This window comes from Ochotona princeps, chromosome 7 (assembly GCF_030435755.1).
Source record: "Ochotona princeps isolate mOchPri1 chromosome 7, mOchPri1.hap1, whole genome shotgun sequence".
Taxonomy (NCBI): Eukaryota; Metazoa; Chordata; class Mammalia; order Lagomorpha; family Ochotonidae; genus Ochotona; species Ochotona princeps.
This window is the reverse complement of record NC_080838.1, coordinates 48,326,829-48,338,124: the sequence shown is the minus strand read 5'-3', so window position 1 is coordinate 48,338,124 and position 11,296 is coordinate 48,326,829.

Below are 11,296 nucleotides of genomic sequence, written 5' to 3'. Positions count from 1 at the left end.
CTGAACCTGGTTGTTTTTTGGGTAGTCTAGCTTTATAACTTTAACAGGACAAATGTCAACAGTTTAGGTGAACGTTTTTGGGAGGGGTGTGCAGAGAAATCTTCAACACCCCAGAGAGGAGTAACTGATCTTTGTGTCCCACCCAGTGAGTTATAAGTGCATCCCGGCTGGCCGCTTCCTGTCTGTTTCTAAGCTTTCCTAGTTGTTCTCTGTCTATCTATTCTAGTTTGTTTGTTCATATGTTTGTTTGTTATGAGGGGTTTCTGGAGCAATCCTGATGGTCCTTACAAAAGAGGGTGGGGACCCAAAGTTGGAAGCAGGGAAGGGCCAGAGAAAGCTCCTCTCCCTAGTTCCGAAGGAAGTTTACTGTTCTGTTTCTGCGGACTGCTCAGGGATCCTGGTTGTCGTTCCGATGACCCTGGATCCTGCAAGGCAGGAATTGGGCTGCTTCTATCCCACATTGTAGGTCCAAATGGGGTTGGGTGACCTCAGAGTTCTTAGCCTCTGAAGGCACTCCTTCTCCCCCTCCCCCGTGGTCTCCTTGGCAGTAGGCATGTAGTCCTCGGTGCTCATACTGATAGTCCTTGGTGAGGCTCTGGGAGTCTTCAGGGTTGGGATACAAGCCTCCTCCTGTCCCCCTGCTCCACTCTGGGGTTGTTTTCTTGATAAAAGAAAAATTGGTATGAACTTCCTTTTAAACACAGCTTTTGGTGTATACCATGTCATCGCCATTCATTCCTGGAAATTTGCTGATTTCAATTTTATTTTTTTTTCTGTGACCCACTGTTCACTCAAGAGTGTATTTTGTTGTCTCCATGTATTTGTATATTTTATAGAATTTCTCAAATTACTGATTTCCAGCTTCATTCCATTGCAGTCAGGAAAGATGTTTGGTATGGTTTCAATATTTTTGAATTTACTGAGGCTTATTTTATGGACTAGCATGTGGTCTATCCTAGAGTAGGCTCCATGCATTGATGAAAAGAATGTGTATTTTGCAACTGTGGAATGAAATGTTCTGTAAATATTTATTAAGTCTGGTACATAGTATGGATTAGTTCTGTGGTTACTTTGTTGACTGTTAAATCTGAACATAGAATAATGTGAGGTGTTGAAGTCTCGTGATTTTTACATTAAAGTCTATGTCTTCTTTAAATTCATTAAGAAATATTTAAAATAGTGAGGTGCCCTGGTAGTGGGTGCATATACATTTATTATGGTCAGTCCATCTTGCTGAATTGATGCCTCAATCATTATGCAGTGTCTTTATTCATCTCTTTTAATGGTTTGTGCGTTACAGTCTATTTTGTGTGATATTAGAATTTCTATTACTACTCATTTTTCCTTTCCTTTTTTATTTCAATGTTTTTACTTTATTACTTTTTAAAGATTTATTTATTTTTATTGGAAAGGCTGATTACAGAGAGAAGGAGAGACAGAGAGGAATGTCTTCCATTCACTAGTTTACTCCCCAAGTGGCTGCAGTGGCCAAGGCTGAGCCAATCCGAAGCTGGGAGCCATGAGCTTCTTTCAGGTCTCCTGCGTGGGTGCAGGATCCTAAGGACTTGGGCCATTCTCTATTGCTTTTCCAGACCACAGGCTGGGAGCTGGATGGGATAGGACATGAACTGGTCCCCTTATGGGATCCCAGTGTGTGCAGAGTGAGGATTTACTTGCTGATCCATCATGCCAGGCCTAATTTTTTCACTTTCATGCTGTATGTATTTTTATTGTCAAAAATGTGCTTCTTGTAGGCAGGAAAAAAATGGATTTTATTTCTTAATCCATTCTGGTAGCCTGTATTTTTGATTTGAGAGATTTAGATCATTTGCATTCAAAATTAATATTGAAATGTAATAAGTTCTTCCTACCTTTTTGCCACAAATATTCCTATTATTTGCTCTGGGTTTCTTTGTATCTTTTCTAGGATCTTTTCTATCTTTGCATTTTCATTATGGTGATTATGATTTTGTATTTCTGAATAGGGCTGGGCACCTGGTGAAAGATTCTTTATACTTCTTTCTTCCCTAGAAGTTTTTTTTTTTTTTTTCCTTTGTATAAATGACAGTTTGGCTGGGTGTAGTATTCTTGATTGGAAGTGTATTTCTTTTCGGACCTGTAGTATGTTTTTCCATTCTCTCCTAACATATAGAGGTTTGATGAGAATTCAAGTGTTAATGTTATTGGGATCCTCTGAAGGTAACCTGGTATTTCCCTGTGCACATTTTATAATATTTTCTTCATGTTTTGTTTTTTGTTTGGTTGAAAGTTTGACTATAATGTGTCATTAGGAAGATTATTTCTGATTATGCCTATTATACATTCTGTGTGCTTTCTATGCTTGGATGTCCTTTTATTTCTCCACATTAGGAAAGCTTTTGGCTATTATGTCATGAATTAATCTTTTGAATCCATTTTTTTCCCTCCCCTTGATGAATTCCTATGATATATATGTGTGGTCACTTTATGTTGCTCCAAAAACTCTTGAAAATTGTTTTGAGTTTTTGAATTTTTTTTTTGTCTTGTGCTGTTTTTTGGGCTGAGATGTTTCCACTGCTTTGTCTTCTATCTCAGATATTCCTTGAGTCTATTGTTGAGGTTTTCCACTATATTTTCTGTTGGACATTTTATTCTTCGTTTCTAATATTTCTGTTTAATTTCTGTCCAATGTTTCAATCTTTTGTAAACCTTTCATCTGTATTATGTATAGTGTATAGATTTATTTGCTTAGTTTATTTCTGTATGCCTTCAAATAATCCTGTGATCATTTTCCTCATTCGTTCAGGCACTTTATCAGTCTCTTTATCTTAACTTTGTACTATTGAATAATTGTTGTGTTCCTTTCCGAAAGTCCTCATGTCATCTTTGTTTTTGTCTTTTGTATTTCTGCATTTAGTTTTTTAGGCATTTGTACATACACTTGTTGTTTTTCTCCCATCATTTTTTTCATCTTTGTACTAAGCTTCTGTGACTTGGTGGAGTGATTATTCCTCATTGGATAGTTGGAAGTGTGTGCTGCTGTGGGCAGCATGCCAGCAGACTCTGTTCAGTGCTCTTATATGGGATTAGAGTCCAAGGTGACACCTAAGTTTGATGTATTGGATATTCTCATTTGTCAGGATGGGGGTGTCATTGATTGTGGAAACACAGCCTTACCTCCTCTCTTTTATTTTGGTCAATGCCTGTGGTTAGTTTGGTGTTCACTACCCCAGCCATACATACACATGTAACACATGTACATGTCTGTACAGTTCTCTGTGTACCCAGGACTTGGAACTATACACCACATCCTGCAATGAAGACACAGAATTCCTATGGTGTTGCTTGAAGACTACCATAGTCACAGAGTGCTGCAGAGAGCAGAGGCATTCCCTACACCAGCAACCTCTCAGTGCTCTGTATTAGCAGCTTGCCCTTACATGCCTCCGCTCAGGGCATGTTAGAAGGGTTGGGGTGTGTACTTGCCTACCAGTCTCAGATACATGTGTCATTAACTGCAATGCCATCATCCTTGTCTCAGAGTCAGTGGTGTACATACGTTTATCCTTTCAGCAGAACCACCTAATCGCATGTTCCTGTGCAGAACCAGATGCACTTACTGCCAAAGCCAGGAAACCTTCCCTTATCTTACACCAGCAGTTGCTGCTTGCAGGTCGAGGTTTCCTTCAAAATGGCAGCATTTTCCTTTTTTGTTTGGTGGACACTTTATGGGACAATAGGAGAAAGGAGTCTGCTGTTCTCTCATGGCTACCTGCCAGAGCCCTTGCTTCACTCTGGCTTGAGTCAGGATCTAGAGTCAGTGTAGCCTCAAGATTCTACAGCTGACAGTATCACCAGTGATTATGGTGACTCTGGTCTGCTCCCACCTCTGACTTGGTTCTGTGTTTTTCTCCAGTCACCAATGCGTTGTCTCCTATTTGAGTTGGAAGTGGACTGATGGCTCACCGTCAGCTGCTGGCTGCCACACATGGCTCATTGTATGCAGTGTACTGATTTCTGTGCTCACGTGCCAGAGCTTCCATTGTTTTTGTTTTTTGTTTCACTTCTCTACTGAGAATTTATGTCAGACAAATTCTGAAAATGAAGTCTTTCATTATTTTCAATTCTAGATTAGCTCAAGTTAGTGTGGCTACTCCCTATTCAGACATGATGGATCTCAAAATCCACGTTCTTTATTAATGATACTATCTTTCTTTGGTTCTGTGTGTAGCAAATCCCTAAGTATCAATTCTAAGGCTGGACAAGTGGAGACAGATTCTTTTTTGTTTGTTTTGGAGTGGTCTTTTACCTTAATTTTAAGTGAGAGCTTTGCTAGATATGGTTTCTGGGTTAAATTTTTTTTTCTTCTAACACTTGGTCTATGTCTCTCCATTCTATTTTAGCCTTGTAGATTTTTTGATGAAACTTCAGTTGTCAAATTGGAGATTCCTTGAAGGTAGCCTAGCCTAGCATCCTCCCTCCCCTTCTCTCTCTGTAAAAAAATTATTTATTGTTATTGGAAGGACAGATCAGATTTACTGAGAGATAGAAAGATCTTCCATTTACTGATTCACTTCCCAAGTTTTCTGGGTCTCCCACACGAGTACAGAATCTCAAGGTCTTGGGCCATAAGCAGGGATATAGATGAGAAGTGAAGCAGCTGGGACACAAACTGGCACTCATATTGGATTACCAGCACTTGCAATGTATGGATTTAGCCAATGAGTCATCGTGCAAGGCATTTCTCTTATGTATAGTTTGTAGTCATCTATTTTTGTTTTACTTTTAAAAGTTTCTATAATGTTTCATGGTGAAGATTTTTTATGATTAAGTCTATTTGAAGTTGTATGTACTTCCTGTCCTTCAATGTTCCTATCTTATTTTATACTAGGCAAGTTTATGTTTTTATTTCCACTATTATTTTGCTGAATAGATCTTTCCGCAACTTCAGAACCTCTTGAGATAATGGTTTCGCATAAATGCCTAACACTGTTTTCAATGTGGCTAGTTTCTTCTTTTTTCTTTTTTTTTCTAAAATAATTTTCTTCTAAATATGATATATTTTTTCTGTGTCACCAGTGTGTTGTTAAGGCTTTTAATTGTCCATCTTTTATGACATATTGAATTCTTCATTTGTATTTTTAATTTATTTATTCTCATTTCATTCATATTGTGTATAGATTTCTTTAACTTATGTATTCACTTAGTTCTGTTTTTGAGTGGTCTTATGATCATTCTTTTAAATTTTCTTCCATTTTCTGACTTCCATAATAAAGACTTTGAAATGCTCCTTCTATTGCGGACTCAAGTTTCTAGCCAAGGAATCTGTTTCTGCAGTCTTGTTTTGGGGAAGGAAAGTGAGACATCATATTATCCTTCATAGTTTGATTTTTCTAGAAGAGCATATTTTCATTACAATTAATTACTCTGCTTGATATCCTTTATGTTTCTGAGGGATCAGAAGTTTGACTTGAATTCTACTTGGTCTAAAAGTTCATGTGTTACAAAGCACAAAGTTCAAGATGCTACTTTTCAAACTTCTAAGTTGTTTGATAAGATTGGGGCTGCGCCTCTCTTATCTTGAATTCTTATGTAAGTGGAATTTTGTCCTTGGAAAATTATTACATAGTAATATAGCTTTTATTATATAGTAAATAATTATTGTATGGAATTACTACTATAGTTCTTTATCTTAAATAGATTTCAGAAAAAATTTTAAAAATCTTTAGATAAGGGCATAAAAAGAATATCCATGATAACATGTATTTATTTTAACATTGGGTTATTCAGCAAATATAACTTTTCCTTGTAATTCAGATTTCAGGTAAAATATTGCTGCTTTTTGTGATCTCTCAGATGGGATCAGGAACTCTTTATTAAAGGTCGTCCTTCATACTATCTTTGTGTTTCATTTTCAAATGTATGTGCTCTGCTAAATCTCTGTTTATTCATTTTTGTAGAGAGCCTAAGTATGGATTGAAAAGGACTCACAAGAATTCTTGATCATTGGCTTGCAATGGAAGCCCCTGGCATACCACATGTTATAGTAGGATAATATTCATAGAATTGACCTGAGATGCATTGCAACAGGACAAAATTAAAAGGGGTTTAATCAGGAGACAATGAAGGCCAGAGACCAAAAGAGACCATCAAATGATGTACCGAGTGGCTAAGTGCATTTCATTGAGTTAAAGAAGAACATAATGAATGCTTATTGCTTACTTCGACATCATCCTGTGTTAGAAGCAAAGCAGCTTGCCTAATTCAATATTAAAAGTAGAAATACAAAAGAAATTATACCCAGAAGAGTTCTTCAAAATGTTTTATTAGAATTCAAATTTAAGAAAGGGAAGATAGGGTAAGAACTGGTTAAGATAAACAGAGAAGGATTAGTGGGGAAGAAGCAGAAAGGGACTGATCCCAGGTGACAAGAGTGGGCAGGTCAGCAGCAGAGGAGCAGGGCAGCAGTGTCCAGTTGTTCCACTGGTGTCTGGAGATTCAGGAGGTGATTTAAGTCATAAAATCTCACTATCTGCTGGTCTTTGATTTGATTGTGAGTTGGGACAGAGCAACAGAGTCCCTGTGAATGGTAACAAGAGTTGGGGTGGAATGTGCAACCCAGCCCTCTACCCCCCACAATGGGTGGCACATCAGGTGCAGGTGTCCAAGGACTCTCCAAGAGACTTCTACACATTGTGATACTATGAATGCGTTTCACTGCTCCATGAAGCAAAGTAATACCACAAGTGAAAGTACCTAGTCAGATATTTTCACCTGGAAAAGGAACTAAGTAGTATTGGGAAAACCTTCAAGAATTAATTGACACCATCAGAAAGGCAAATATACAGATTATATGGCTGCTTGACAGCATGGAAAGAGCAGCTGTATTGATAGGTATGTTCAATTAAATCATAAGTGAGAACTTCCCTAATAAGGAGAAAGTAAGGGGAAACTGAGAACAGGAAGGGAATAGAACATTGAAGAGACTAAACCAGAGGTGATCATAACCACTGCACATTATAACTAAACTGTTTGGCTTAACATAAAGAAGAGATACTTAAATATGTACATCAAAGAAATACAGTCAAACTTACAGCTGAATTCTCAGAGGAAATTCTACAGGCCAGAGGAGAATGGAGTGACATGTTTCCGATCTTAAAAGAAAGAAACTTATCCCAAAATAACACACCCAGTAAAGGTTTCATTCATATTTGTAAATGAAACAAAATCCTTCAAAGTAAGCAAAAAGTTCATCTTTTCTTCTACCAGACCAGCCCTACAAATGTGTAAAGATTTGATACAGATAGGAAAAAGAATGTCACCTATTAAATACGAAGATGAAAGTAGAGATGACCTCAGTAAAACCAGAAAAGAAACATAAATCAAACAATGATAAAGCCAATGCTAAAACGACAGGACCTAAACTACCTGTCTATATTAAGATTGAATGCAAATGGCTTAAATTCATCAATCAAAAGATACGGATTAGCAGAAAGGGTCATAAAACAGGACCCATTTATCTGTTGCCTATAAAAAACATCTCATCACCAAAGAGAGGGAGAAACAGAAAGTTAAATGATGGAAAAGGATATTCCAGGCTAATGGAAAGGAAAAACAATATGGTTCAGCCATTCTTTTGTTTGTTTTTGTTTGTTCTTTTTGTTGTATTATTATAACAATTATTATTATTTTACTTTGATAATCTTTACATGGTTGATTAGTGCGCAAAGGTTCAAGGGCTACAAGAAAGTGGGCAAGACCATTGTTTCCACATTTTCTCTCTCTTTTTTTTTTTCTGTATCTAGGGTAATGGAGGAGATAAAGGGAGAAGTCCCACCCAGCCTTCCACCCCATCCCAGGTCCCTGACTTGGGGCATGCTCCGAGTGCACTACTTAACTGGTTTCAATAGTTCAGCAGTTCTGACATGCTGCTAATCTTGCCATTCCAAGCACGATGAAATCTCTCCAGAATCCACTGGCTGACATGGTCCACATTAGTCTCATTTTCCCAGGTGTTCACTGCCAACTCTTGTCTGGGGTAGTTGATTGTTCTGTCCTCTATCCTCTGTGTGGTACCGGGTGTCCTCTGCAGGTTCTGATGCACTGCCATATCCTCCATGTGCACCTGGTTATGCTATCCACTGCTCCATCTGAGCCACTGATGGAACTCAGTTTTGACACACATGCACTCCATGGTCAGACCATGGAACCTGCACTTCTCTTCATGGTTGGGGTTCTGAGAACAGCAGTTCAGTTGGAGGATCCTGAAATAAACTTCATCTGAGATGATCCCAGACCTGATTTTTGTATGTGCATGCCAGTACTGGGTCTGGTACAGTCCATTGCCTCAGCTTATGCACGCGCTGGTGGTTGCAATTGCTGGGTCAATTCTGTTTCCAGCCCTGTCTTCTAAATGAACCAGTGGGTATTGCAGTCCAGTCTGATCCTGTCCACCACACACTCCACCCTCACGCAAACCAGTGGGAGCTGCAGTCTAGTTGGAGTGACCAACAATAACCCCCACCAGTCCCACCGCCCTGGTTTCCATGCGATGCGTGCCAGTATGTACTGCAGACTTGTTCAATCTGTCCCACATTCCATTCAGCTCTCCTGCATGTCAATGGGCACTGAAGCCTAGTTCAACCCAACCAGCCCCACTATTAGCCCACACACATGCTGGTAGGTGCCGTTCTGTCTAGCCACCCCTGCCCCAGTCCTGATTTTCATGCTCTCCAGTGGGAGTGGTAACCCAAGAGGGAGGTGCTCATTATTTTGCTACTTGGCCCACTCTCATTCCCAGATTATGCACTCTCCAGGTGTTTCTGTAGTTTAACTTGACAGCATTAGTCTCCAGTTCCAGCCTCTGCCAGCCGATGCTGCAGCAAAGCCCAACCAACCCTTATCTACTCTGATTTATGCTTGTACCAGTTGGAACAGTTAGCCCAACCTGGCTTTTCCCTGATCCAGCTCGCATGAGACCCACAGGTGTTGTAACCCTGCCTGGTCTGGTCTGCCTCCATTCCAATTCACCCTCTCCAGTGGGAGTGGTTGTCCAGCAGGGGAGCCCTCCAATTCCCCCTACCAGTAGGGATAAAGCCAGGGATGGAGGCAGTATGACAGGGCTAGGCTGTAGCACCCACCAGCGAAAGTTGGGTCTTGTGGCAGGTTGGGCCATGTCAGGCTTCAGCATTTGATGGCAAAGGCAAAGACTAGGGATGGACTATACTAGGCTGGATTGGAGAACCACTGTCACATGCAAGATCTGTGGTTGGGAGCAGGTCTGGTTGGACAGCTAAGGGGACACTGCGACAGGGTTGTGGGTCCTACTGGTGAGCACAAGAGCCTGAACAGGGGCAGCGATTTGGGTTGGACATGACTGCAGTATACCTTGGCATGGATGTGGACTGGGTCTGGGGTGTGCCAGACTTGGTGGACTCTGGCACCTGCTGGTGCTTGCAAGAGCCAGGGTGGATATAGGACAGGCTGGGCTAGGTTTTGGCAATCACTGTACTACGTGAGTGCCAGGTCTGGGGGTGGACCTGGCATGGCTGGGCTGTAAAATCCAACAGTAAGAGCTGGAATGCGTGGGCTGGTTGGGAAAGAGTGCTGTTCCTACCAGGACAGGAGGTACCAAGGCAGGCTGAGTCAAGGACCCACTGGTGCGTGTGCGTGTGTGTGTGTGAGTATGTGTGTGTGTGATTTGCCACTGGGAGGTGACTTGGTGGGGGGCTTGGGAAACTCCTTTGTCAGAATGTAGTCCCTACAGGTGTTCACAAGAATCAAGGCTGAGAGCAGCCCAGACCTAGCCAAGTTACCCACAGGCATAGATGTGGGTCAGGTCTGGGGTGAGCCATGCTAGGCCAGTTCATGACACTCACTGGAAGATCTGAGAACCAGGACAGGGTGCAGGATAGGCCAGGTGGGACCTGAACAAAAACCAGTTTACATTAGGGCTATGACTGGGGGCTGGATGGGCGGGGCTGGGTTGCAGCACCCACCAGCATGAGCTGGAACTGGGGGCAGGCTGGGCCAGACCAGGCTTCAGCACTTGCCTGCAAATGCTGAGGTGAGGCCGACCATGCCAAACTGGGCCACAATACCCACCATAACACTTAAGACTGGGAAAGGCAGGGGGCAAGCCTGATAGGACAGTGGATGCTCCCTTACTGGACCACTGCTTCTGCTGGTGAGCATGAGAGCTGAGACTAGCGGCAGACCAGGCTAGTCAGGGCTACAGCACCTCTTGGTCTGCATGTGAGCTGGGTTGTTTTGAGGGTTTGGCTGGGCTAAATGACTGTATCTACTGGTGCATGCAAAAGCCATAATAAATACAGGCTGGTTAGGCTTTGTTGTAGCCAGCTGGCAGGTGCTGGGACTGAAGGCAAGTTCTGTCAGGCTAACTGAAGAATCACCGCTGCAACTCCCACTGGTGAGCATGGGAACCAGGGCTGGAGGCAGGCCTGCTAGACAGGCAGTGGCACCTGCTTGCATGAGTGTGGGCTTTGTAATAGGTTGGTTGGGCTGACCCTGGCCTCAATACCCATTGTTGTGCACCAAAGCCAAGTGAGCTGTGGGACAAACTGGACCAGTCTGCTTCACACTGTCAAGCACAGGAGCCAGGGCTAGGGTGGGCCTTGTGGGAGTTATTGGGGGTCACTCTTGACTGGGCTGCAGTTTCCACTGGTGCATATGAAGGCTGAATGTGTGGTGGGCAGGGTTGTGCTGGATTACAACATCCATTGCTTTGAATTAGAGTTGGGGCTGGAGACAGAACTGACCCAACAGCTGCAGCCACCAATGTAGGTGTAGGCTGATGGACTGAGCCAGACCCTGTACTGGTTGACACACAAGAATAGGGTCTGGGGTCACCTTTGGTGAGGTTTCTGTGGGGATTCCCCCAACTAGATTGCTGTACTCAGAAGTCCAACCATGGGGAGAATCACAGGATCTGTGGTCCGACCGTGGAGTGCATGTGTCAGAACTGGGCCTCCTCAGTTGTTAAAGGTGATGCAGTGGATGACAGACCTGATGCACATGGGGGAATATGGCAGTTCATTTGGGCCCTAAGAGAACATCTAGTACCACAGCAGAGAGTGGAAGGCAGAACAAATTGGACAGTTCTCCTAGCTAGGCTTTAACAGCAAGTATCTGGGTAAATGGAGACTCTAAGATTCACTGTGTTAGCCAGTGGATCTGGAAGGATTTCCTCATCCTTGGAACAACTAAATCAACAGCATTTTAGAATTATCAAAACCACTTGAGTGGTACTCTCAGTGCATGCTCCACATTGGGGATACAGGGATAACACTGGGTGTCC